The 12,442-nt window shown below is 38.9% G+C and overlaps 1 protein-coding gene across 13 annotated transcripts in view; it reads left to right on the top strand.

Moving 5' to 3' along the window:
* Positions 1-12,442, top strand: part of LOC131547855 (teneurin-3) — a 642,274-nt gene that overhangs the window by 192,248 nt on the left and 437,584 nt on the right. For all 13 annotated transcript variants that reach the window (XM_058788591.1, XM_058788700.1, XM_058788676.1 and 10 more), the window contains one exon: positions 11,072-11,111. The gene's annotated coding sequence lies outside the window, so the exon portion shown is untranslated. The remainder of the gene's footprint in view (positions 1-11,071; positions 11,112-12,442) is intronic.

Below are 12,442 nucleotides of genomic sequence, written 5' to 3'. Positions count from 1 at the left end.
TAGTTGAAATGTTACAAAGACAAGGGAATGAATCAGCATTTCAATAGCCCTTAATGTGACTATAGCATTTGTGATGATTGCCTCTCTCTCTTTCTCTCTCTGTGTGTGTGTTTCTTTTTGCCCCAATCACAGAGTAATTGTAGACCAGTGAAAGTGGCGTTCAGTGATCATCAAATGCAGGATACTCAAAAATGACTTGAATGATTGAGAGAGATTGAAAACATGCATAATGCATGTGGAATCACTTTGGGTGGTCAGTTAGTGCAGATTTACATATTGAGGAATTTTAAAGTTTGGACATCTTTGAATGTTATTGGTAGCCTTCTATATTTCTAACTAGTTGAAATTATATTTCAAATAAATACAGTTCTTTTCAACTTATTCACCATAATCCTGAAAAAAAGTGTCACAGTTTCGAAAAATATAGTTATGCCAGCACAGTTTTCACTTTTCAAAATTGATAAAAATGAAATGTTTCTAAAGCACCAAACCAGCATATCAGAATGATTTCTGAAGGTGATGTGACGCTGGAAGTTATGATTACTGAAAATTCAGCTTTGCCATCACAGGAATAGATTTGATTTGATTGATCGATTGATTGATTTTAATATTTTGAAATAGTAAAGAGGTATTTTAAATATTTCATAATTACAGATTTACTTTATTTTTGATCCAAAAACAATCTACCAACCCCAAATTTTCAAACATTACTGCAAGTGCAATAATGTAAGTGTCATAGTTTTTTAGACTATGTTTACACAGCAGTAAAATACAGTTACATTTACACACAGTTTGGTTATAAATGAGAATCACAACTGCATTCTGTAAACAAACTGGCTTCCTTCAGTTTTTAGGACACACATCCTCATTTTAAACGTGTGTTCTTTAAGTTCTTGGTTTTGTGCTGTGAAACCACTGTGTGTCATATCATACAGTGTATGTGTGTGGTGTGTTTTCCAGTTGCTGACTTTCCTCTAGATCTGTTTCCATCAGTTTTGTGGTCTGGCTGCGACCCAAATGCTGCGCTTTTACACTCACTCAAAAATAAACGCATGGAAAGCCTCTGTCAGATTTGATTTATGAACTTTGCTTGGACTAGTTTACTAAATTGTGACAAGACTTTCCAGTGTTATGAAAGTTTCTATATTTGTCAATTCCCCAAACACTAACTGTAGATATCTAAAACTCGAATTAGATATAAATGTGACTTAAATGATGGGGGCAATCTCAGAAATGTTAAACCTGTTCACACTTTGATGTCACAAGACCCATGCTCAGCGTGGGAGTTACATACCTCGAGGTGCGAATTGATGCGAAACTGCCACCTCAAAGATGTTATGACAGCATTATAAGTAGCTGATAGATGGTGTTAGAGACCTTCCTCCTCCGCACAGGAATGGCTGTTCCCATGCGATAAAGTTGAACGGGTTATCTTCACTGTCCAAAATATGTACATTTAACACCCAAGTACCTCCCTGTACATCTTCACCCTCAGTAGAACACCAAAGTAGCCATCTATTGGCGATAGTTCTCCATTAGACGCCCGGCATTGACACTGATGCCTGTGGCTAACAGCAGTATTTACTCTATTCCCAATCCATCATAAGACAGAAATGGGCAAGCGTCGCTATGATGTTCGTAATTTCCAGCGCTCTCCCAATGATCAAACCCATTGTATGGCCCATTCCATCACGCAGTACATATAGCCATACACACCAGCCACTTGCTTTTTTATTTTTTTATTTTTTTTATTTCATCGCTGATAATGGACTCGTGAGCTGGATAAAGAGAGCGAGAAAGAGAGAAAAGATCATTTTGCCAGACCTGAAGCGCAACGCAAGCTCGAGGCTGCCCAAATTCAATAAAGAAACAATCAAGCACGGTAACACGGCATAATGGCTTTTTAAAAAAGATAAATGTTTAGTAAATGACTCTTTTATGTCCAGGAGGGAAGGGAGAGAATGGCTTTCTGCATTAGGTGAAGAAATGCAGCCTCCTGACCCAGCTGATGCTTTCTGATTACCAGCCAAATTGCAGGAGAAACCCCCTTTGTCTCGCAGGTAGCCAGGGCCATTCTTTACCCTCCTCCTCATTTCCTGTGTGTGTGGAAGAGAGGGAGTGAGGCTGAGAGAAAGGTAGGAGATGCAAGATAAAATGTGCGTCTGCATGGGAGCACCCTTTGCAGTCTCGCTGAGGTGTATTTATCTTCCTTATCTTCCTGCCAGCATCACGGCTGCCATTAGAGCAGTTTGATGTGGAGGAAGAACCACGGCCAGATATTGAGCAAGACAGCAGTGAAAAATAGATAATGCTCCTTCATCACCCAGATGTAGCATATGATGACTCTGATCTTCATGTAATACGCATTCAGATGTGAGAGTAAACAGAACCACCCTTGAGCTGTTAGCTTTTTTGACAGCACCGAGGTCCACACTTAAGGCGATGTAGCATATTTGCATTAGTCTGTTTGCGTTATCCACATCTGTGTCATAAATCACAAACTCTTCTCCTCCGCCCAGTCCTCCACGATGAAATATTCATCGTCCAGTTTAGCAGAGACACCGCTTTTCAGTGCCGCTTAATTCTGTCATTTGTGGAGCCCAGGTTATTAGTACACACTTCTCTGTATATTAATAATGTATGAAGTATTTTCTATAAATCAGTGTGGAAGACAGTGCGGTGTGGAGTCGTAAGTGCTGGAGGATTAGCAATTGTGTTTGTTACGCACAGATTGAAGCTTTCAGAAGAAAAGGGTTTGCTTTGGTGTAGGCCTATGAGTCTGAAGTTTTTGTTGAGTTAGCATGCTGGCTGTTTAGGGAATGATTCAAAAAACATTCATAATCTGCAGACGCGTGCAATATGTGGACCTGTGTGCCCAGACGGTCTATGGATGGCATCCAGACTGGCATCTGGTCTAAACAGATTGTTCTTCATTTGGAGGCACAACTAAAAGATTTACTCAGTAATGCATTTGCAAATTTTTAAAATCAAACTTAGTTTATTTCAGCCACTTCAGGTGTTTTCCTGCAATACATTTCAGGAATGTTTTATTCAAGTCAAATGCTGCTACACATTCTTGTTGAATTGATCTGTGAATTAATTACAGCGCTTGCAAGCTGGCACTGTATTGATATTCTTCACACATTTCGATTTAGGGTTTGTTCTAAACACTTAACCCTATATCAACTTCTGCTGGTTTTGAAGTACAGACTCAAGTTTTGTTCTGTAGATAACTTTAGCCTGAGGTATGTGCAGATATACAAATGTTTGAAAATTTGGTAATGCTTTATTTTAAGAACCAATTCTCACTATTAAGTTTATTAGCATGCATATTACTAGCATATTGTCTGTTTATTAGTAGTTATGAGCAGATATTAACACCTTATTCTGCATGATCAAATTAGATGACATGATCAGGTCCATTAAATAATATTAATAGATACTTGACCTCTAACACTAGTACTCTCTATTCTATTTTGAAGTTTTCTTTTTATTAAAAAATCCTTGACCCTCTAAGACTAGCATTCTCTTTTTTTTTCTTTCTATACTTGTTTTCATTTTATTTATTATAAAAAATAAAATAAAATAAAAATCCCTTGCTATGCGTACTGCGTTAGACTAGCTCTTACATATTATTGTTCTTTTGTTGATTTTGATTGCTTCCATTTGTATGTTGCTTTGGCGTCTGCAAAATGACTAAATGGAAATGCATTTTGATTTTAATTATGTATTAGTAAATGCTGAAGTTAACATTACCTAAGATTAATGCTTTAGAAATATGTTCCATTGTTAGTTGACTAATGCTAACAAATTGATTCTTAGTGTAACGTTTGACCTTTTCTGCTTATTTGACTGCCAGCTAAATACTGGTTGATTTTATAGAATAGTTTGCAACTCCGTGGGTTATAAGCAGGCAGTTGATTATTGGCTGTTTTCCTTTTTACGACAAATAAAGTATAATGCAAATTCAATCAAGCAATGAGCAATAAATTGAGTTAAGTTTGAAGCATCACAAATCGAGTCAGGTTCACGGTATCCTGCTACTCTGTGGACACAGACAGCAGAAGTCCCTTAAACACTGATTACACTGAGCAGATAGAGCCTAGAACAAACACGACTCCCACAGGATGGGCTCATCACATCCTTACACAGCGGCCAGTTATCTCAAGGGTAATCAAGAACAAGAAAGAATGTGTGTCCGCACATCATCCCTCTCATCTGGTGCATTGTCAGACAGAACACGACTAGGGTCTAGCCATCATTACAGCACAGCATTGTGACAGCCCATTTTATTACCCTACACTGAAATCGTTTTACTGATGTTATCAGCCTAGCGAGTACATGATCCTTCTATAGATTTTGGCGAAAAGACAAAATGGTTTTATTTAGCGCATTGCATTGGCCTCTCGGTTCTTGTTTCTTTGTGCAGTTCTTTGTCACTGTGTTACTGGCTGTAGTTAGAGAAAAGGGCATCCACATTCATAAACCTCTCTTTCCTAGAGGCAAAGAAAAGGTTAAACTTTGTGGGGGTATTTGATTCTGGATGAGAAAAGTGTCACAAATGAGCCTGCAATCTGACATTAATTACTCTGCCAATCTGGGGCGATGCGGGGGGTGTCAATTGTGGGCAGGTGTGCAATAATTCTGCAGCTGAATCGCACACCCACAAGCTCTTCAGCCGAGTTTGTTGTTCTGAAACTAAACTGAAGGCTTCCCATCAGTGTGAGGGAGTTCAGAGATCTCTCGAACCTTCCGAAAATTCTTTATAATTTGATGAGTTTATATAATTGATTATATGAAGATAACAAAGGAAGTGTAACTGGCAAAATGTACAGTTTTTTGTTATTGTTAATCATAGCTAATTATAATTCTGCTGTTTTTAGGGGTAGGCGGTATAACCAAAATTTTATATCACAGTATGAGTAATTTTAGATCATGGTAATGGTTCATTTTTCTTGGAACCTCAAGCAAGTTTTTTTTAATTTATTTTTTTTATCTGGAATCACATTAAATCTCGTCTTATTTGATTTTTTTGTCAGTTTATTTATTTATTTTACTTTATGCACACACACTCACACACACACACACACACACATGCACACTATTCATAACAAATTAATGCTGCAGCCCTTGAGTTTATAATAAAATATGCAAAACATGACTTAGTCCTAGGTGGCAAAACCCTTGTTGGCAATCACAGAGGTCAGACGTTCAGACGTAGTTGGCCACCAGGTTTGCACACATCTCAGGAGGGATTTTGTCCCACTCTTCTTTGCAAATCCTCTCCAAGTCATTAAGGTTTCGAGGCTGACGTTTGGCAACTTGAAACTTCAGCTCCCTCCACAGATTTTCTATGGGATTAAGGTCTGGAGACTGGCTGGGCCACTCCAGGACCTTAATGTGCTTCTTCTTGAGCCACTCCTTTGTTGCCTTGGTCATTTGTTTTGGGTCATTGTCATGCTGGAATACCCATCCACCAGTGGCGGCTGCTGGTCTTTCAAAGAGGGGAAGCTGATTTTCGACCTACATCATAAAAATTGTCCATTTATTTATACGTAAATTCTGCCCTACGTTCCTTTTCAAGGAAATGCTCTGTAACCCTTTTCCAGTGACGCTAGCCTAGCCTACTGTATGAATGAATGAACAAACAATCTAAAAAAAAGATATTAAACTCGACGGAGGAAATGTGGGAATTAGGTTAAACTGAAACAAGGAATGTGGTGTATAATAGGGTTGTCACGATACTATAAAAATGTCTTACGATACTATACCAGCTTAATTTATAATTCAATTCTACAAAATGAATCAAAATTTAATAAATAAATAGATGTAAGTGAAAACAGACAATATTATTCTCTGAATACTTAATTAATGTGAATGAATGACTGGCTATTGTTATCCATGATATGATCTAAACAAAACTCATCTTAGCACTGCACAGAAGCTGAAGTGACATTTAGATGTGGCATTTATTCATTTAGACTGTATTTATAATTGCATAAATAATGTTATGAGATTAATGTTTTAAATACTAAATTCTGAATATAGAAATATGTAGGAAAATAATGTAATATGCCTACTTTTAGACGGGAAACTTAAAAACGGCCAGCAGGTGGCAGAAGTTCGTGATTGAATCACTGAGTCATTCAAATGATTCTTTCAAAACGGCTGAATCCTTCAGGAGCGAATCAAATGACTGTTTTTATGAATGGCTCAGTGAATCAGTGATTCGCCCAAATCAACGCGGATTTGGATTCGAACACAAACGAAACAAAAACAGCACTCTTGCTCGTGTCGTATTGCCTAAGTGTCAGAAGCATTTTTTGCTCGCATATCTTGAAATTTCAGAGTTAGCAGCATGTATATTAAAACATAACATTATAAATGAATAAAAAAATATATAATGATTGATAAGAACCAAGTGCAAAGCTGCTATGGGACTGAGCTTGAATAGCTTCAGCGTCAGCGACTTTTTATAGTACAAAATCGCTGTCAATCAAAAGGAGATGCAGTCTTTCGACAGACCCTCCAATCATCACGCAGAAGCCCGGAGTCCAGGCCAGCCCACTCCTCCATTCATCTCCAGAAACGCTGAGCGTCTGTGGGCGGGACATAATCGCAGCATTTATCTGATGACCGTCTAGTTTCGAAGCACTGAAAAAAACTGTTCAAAGCAGCCCCTTTGAAGTCAATGGACGGTAGGCTTCAACAGGGAAATGCTTTGACTAATGGAATGTATGAGAAGGAAATCGAGTCAGCCGACCTGCTATATGTAGCTGATTCTGAACAAACTCATCTTCGAGATGAACGTGTTCTAACGCATTTTTAGTCAATACAATGTTAACACAATAGTACATATTTGACCATTAATTTTTTGACATTATAGGGGAAGCCGAGCTTCCCTTGCAGTCTTAAAGAAATCCCCACTGCCATCCACGACCCATTTTCAATGCCCTGGCCCTGACGGTACATGGCCCTGTCTATCTTCCCTTTAATGCGGTGCAGTTGTCCTGTCCCCTTAGCAGAAAAACACTCCCAAACCTTGCGGGCGCTGCAGGATTTCAGTCCTTCACGGAGTAGCGTGTTACCGATTGTTTTCTCGGTGACTATAGTCCCAGCTGCCTTGAGATCATTGACAAGATCCTCCTGTGTAGTTCTGGGCTGATTCCTCTCCGTTCTCATGATCATTGAACCTCCATGAGGTGAGATCTTGCTTGGAGCCCCAGACCGAGGGAGATTGACAGTTATTTTGTGTTTCTTCCATTTGCAAATAATCGCACCAACTGTTATCACCTTCTCACCAAGCTGCTTGGCGATGGTCTTGTAGCCCATTCCAGCCTTGTGTTGGTCTACAATCTTGTCCCTGACATCCTTGGACAGCTCTTTGGTCTTGGCCATGGTGGAGAGTTTGGAATCTGATTGATTGCTTCTGTGAACAGATGTCTTTTATACAGGTAACAAACTGAGATTAGGAGCACTTCCTTTAAGAGAGGGCTCCTAATCTCAGTTTGTTACCTGTATAAAAGACACCTGGAGCCAGAAATCTTGCTGATTGATAGGGGACCAAATACTTATTTTACTCATTAAAATGCAAATCAATTTATAACTTTTTTTTAAATGCCTTTTTCTGGATTTTTTTGTTATTCTGTCTCTCACTGTTCAAATAAACCTACCATTAAAATTATAGACTGATCATTTCTTTGTCAGTGGGCAAACATACAAAATCAGCAGGGGATCAAATAATTTTTTTCCCCCCACTGTATGTGTTGTGTGTTCCAGAGTAAAGCGTGGCTCTGTGTTTTCCTACGTGAACAGCTTATTATCCATCAGTGATTGCAATGTCTCAGAGCAACTCAATTCACAGTAAATTCTGCTCATACAAACTCCATCTCTGCATCTGCTCTGAGTTTCCATTCTTGCAATGAGAAATGAGGAGCTTTAAGAATTTCCTTGGGTTTCTAGTCAAAATAAAATTTTGATGAAATTATGACAGCCATAAATTTCAGATTTTTAGATTTTATTTTGTAATAATAATATAAGTATTATTATTATTTAGCCATATTGATATATAATCATTTTTTATATATACACATTTTGGCCAAATTGTGCAGGGTTATAAATGAGCACTGCAAACCTGGATCACAGTTTAAATTGCAATCATAAATTTCATCAGAAAATTGCAAATAGATTATATATACTATACTGTTTACACTCAACAAGAGGTCTGGCCATTCACAATCATGCTGCATATGCTGTAAAGACACAGATGCATTTTACAACTTTTAACTTTAAACTAAAGGTTGTTCTTAGAGTTACAGGGCTCGGTCTTTGGCAGCTCTCAAGTCCCTTGTGCACAGTTTGGTCCAGTTTACGACCGCTCTCACCAGAATGTGAAGTTCAAGTTGTCAGTGTATTGTTGATTACCATTACAGAGTGTAGATTCTCATGTAGAAGCTCAGATATTCTTCTTTTCTCAAGGCCCATTGTACTGCTCCATAATTGGCATACCACTGTCCCCAACATAAGTTTCTGCCTCGAAGGTTAAGAGTAGCCCAGCTACTTTTCCCCACAGTGGATCCTCTGTTTGTTATCTACCCATTGGTTTGGAACAGAGCTCTGCCTCCTCTGGGCCTACGGTCGCTCACCTACAGCTCTGAGCCCTGGCTGAGCCAGCTCCCTACAGCCTGATCCACGGATGAGGTGGATGGGGCGAGTCCTCATTGTTAACCCAAAGTTTGAGTGAGAGCTCTGGCGGGAGGGGTGATTCACTCTTCCCCCTGGTGGGTCCTCAAAACTAAGGAAGCCTCCAGTGCGGGTTATGTGCCAAGCAAGGCATGAAGAAGCTTCGGAAAGGGGTCTGTTTGAGTTAGGGCAGCTTTGGTCTCTGCAGAATTCAGAGTGGAGTTCCTGGCGCCTCGCTGGTCCCTTAGCAGTCCAGCTCGAGCTGTCAACCTGCTCCCTGTGCTGGAGATCTCTGGAGATAGTCCTTCACCTCGCCAAAGAACTCCCCCCTTCCCCCCTTCCTGTCACCTCTCTCCTCATCAGAGCTCTCTTTCTCTTTCGCTCACCTGCTCCGCTGTGTCTGAGACATTGCTTAACCTTCACCTGAGGTTCTCACGGCTGGCTGGCTTCTTGCCTCCCTGCTGCGTCCCCGCTGAGACCTAATTCATTTTTGTCTCACTGTTTTCTGTCACAAAAGCGCAGTTTAAACTCCAATAAGAAGAACATTTGCTATTAGAGAACTTTTTGCCATGATCATGGTGGCACTGTATGCAAGAGAAAAGATGACACTCTTTCTTTTTCTCTTAGATGTTCTGCAGTCTTTTGAATTTGCTCTGGCACACTTATTATTTCAGTTATCGTCAGTTCATTGTTAATGCTTCACAGCATTCTCATATTGCTGTTGCATTGTAAAAGTGGAAACTTCTCCTGTTTGAACAATGATTGTGTGGACTACTAGTGAAAATAGTTCCGTTTAGCATTTTTGTAAACAATTTCACATTATACTACAGTATGTATTCACAGCACAACATTTTGAGTCAAACGCTGAACTGAATAATGTGCGTTAATTTCAGTATTCCAAAGAACATTGTATTCTTCAGTGGAAACACAGCAATGTGACCTTTTGGTCAAATGGTTTAACATGGTCAGTGAGTTCATTTAAATGCACAATGTTACCCTTATTATGCTTAATAAGCCAACAATGGGGAAGGTCATGTGGACTCCTTAAACCGTCTGTTTAGGTTTTAACGGCAAGAGCAGAGAAAAAGCTGTTGATTTTAAAATCTCATTTCTTTTTTTGCACCTGTAAGCTCCATTTCTCTCTCTCTCTCAGCAATTGTCTTTATATTATTGCAATTATTTTTAAATTGATTAATGTAAATATATATCATATTATTAATATTATATTTTAGTCTATTGTGATTTCTGGTTGATTGGTTTTCATCAGTAAATATACATTATGTACATAAATCAATTAAAAGACAATTGTGATTAAATACAAATTAAGACAAATTTAGATTTCGATTGTCAACACACTGTCACATTTTCTTCTTAGTGACCTTAAAATAGATTATTATATGAAATCCTACTAATTACTTTTTAGTTCCAGGTTTAAATAAAATAAATTATTATTATTATTATTATTATTATTATTATCCAAATGAAATTGCAATGTTTGTATTCTTGTTTAAATTCCACATCTGGCTTATTTGCTTCCAAAAATCTGGTTTGTCCTCAAAATGTATTGTCACCTTAGTGAATACGATATGCAAACATCCCAAATTCTCGATTTCACCTTATTCTATAAGGTCAACCAACTTTTCTTCATACGCACAAGCATTTTACCTTGATTATCTGCAGCATTTTTGACTTTCTGAAGTCAAATTTTACCCTGAAGTTAAATAGTTTGACCCTTAATTTCCCTTGCTTTCATGATCCAACACTCATTCTTTAGCAACATTTCCAGGAGCGTAGTGTAATTCCTCTCTCCTGTGTTTGTGTTGTCCTCACCTCCAGAGAGGGCACCTGGCAGGCTTCCCTCTTAGCCCAGAGGTGAGGAGGTTCTCTCCACTTTTCGGCAGGGTGAGAGGGAGTCCAGGCCCAGTAGATGGGGCTGAAGAGCCACTCCTGACAGAAATAAGTGCCCCATTCACAGCCATTTAATCCTCAAGCAGGCCCGATATGTGCAATTAGACTACTAATGATAAGCAGTACTTTAGCTGACATTTTGCATATAAATTACACATTTGCGTGAAATAGCTTCTTATATTCTTAATTGATAGAATGTGAATTGTGTTCAGTGTCCTTCGAATACAAGAGAAAGTGGTCCGGTGTTACGACTGAAGCATCAGCCTTTAGAGCACGCTTTCCAAGGAATCAAATACAGACATTAAACATCTCCCTCACTCTTTGGTGTGAGAGTGGCTTGTCCTCCAGTGGCATGCAGTGCGTGTGTGTGTTTTTGTGTCTCTATGTGTGATGAAACTGAAGTTGCAGAGCTGTATGGGCATTGATATATAAATCTTTGTCTTTGAATATCTGTTTTATTTCTCTCTCTTTCTGTTCGTAGGCCTCTGCATCCTCACCCTGAAGCATGACCATCCGTGCATGTAAGTGACTTCTTATATTTACTCAAAGTATAGCAGTGGTACAAAAACACATTAAGACAATTACATTTATTAAAATAATTTGTCAAGAAATAATTCATTTATATTACACTATATATTACACTATGTTGCAAAAAAGGCCTTGATCTGTTGATGCAGTTACATTAGTTCCTTTTTCATCTTTTTCTCTTTTTTTAAATATAATTTATTGTTTCATATTGACACAGATTATCTCCCACTTTGAGAGAATTGCATCAGCCTAATAAAATTTAAAATTTAATTTCATTGCTAGTCGGGTAGCCAGTGGCTACACTGTGTTGCTACAGTTTCTAAACAGCGAGAAGAGATATGAAAGCTGCCAAAAGAGCTTCTGGATGGTACTGTCAATCTCCACCTGATGTGCACACACACATCTACCCCCCACACATCCTTTCACCTTCTACACGCAGTGTGGAGTTGTCTCTCTATTTTAGATGTATTGGGACCACCCTAGTCCGGCCTCTCTCTGTCTACCTGCACGCCCATCGATTGACTGATGACCCCTCACATCAACTCATTGTACGCTTCCACCCTCTAGCAAAGCCCTGTGAATTCACTATTCTCCTTTTGTCATGCCCCCTCACACACACTCCCTCTCTCTTTTTCTTGCTTTCTTGCGCATGCAGACTCATGAACACACACTCTTTTTGCCTCTCATCTCATCCCCCCCCCCCTCTCGTTTTTCTTGGATCCTACTGTTCGCTTTGGTGTAACTGTGCATCTGCACCATGCTGCTTTCCCACAGTTGCTCCACACTGGAGGCCTCCACTTTACCCAGGAGAACTCTCTCTGACTGGCCCAACTCTGAATGCTGGCTATTATACCACATAAGCACAAAATAAGGCTTTAGGAGAAGGGTGGGGAGGTGTGTATGCATGCATGCATGCTTGTATGCGTGTGTGAATGTCAGGGTCAAAGAAACTAACCCAGGGTGGATGGATTAAAATTTTGCCAATGCAGAGGAGTTTGTTTGCACATTTGAAAAGAGCATGTAATTGATGCTATCAGTTGACACTAAGCTCTTAGTATCAGTTAGGAACCATAAAGGCCTGTGTTGCTCAGACAGACACCACATACAGTTGCAAGAGAATCACTGGATTACAAAACGTGTAGTTTTGGTTTATATAGTGTTTTTTTGTTTGTTTTTTTTTTTAATATATTTTTTTGGAATAACAAGATTAAGATTAAGATTTTTTTTGGGAAGGATAGACTTGCACAAAATTGAGGATTACGGTTGCTGTAAGGAAGCAGTTGAAGGTATGTCTGATGCAAATAAAAATAATAATATTAAATAG

The sequence above is a fragment of the Onychostoma macrolepis genome, chromosome 01 (genome assembly GCF_012432095.1).
Source record: "Onychostoma macrolepis isolate SWU-2019 chromosome 01, ASM1243209v1, whole genome shotgun sequence".
Classification (NCBI taxonomy): Eukaryota; Metazoa; Chordata; class Actinopteri; order Cypriniformes; family Cyprinidae; genus Onychostoma; species Onychostoma macrolepis.
The sequence above is the reverse complement of the archived record's forward strand: the minus strand, read 5'-3'. Positions and strand labels throughout refer to the sequence as shown.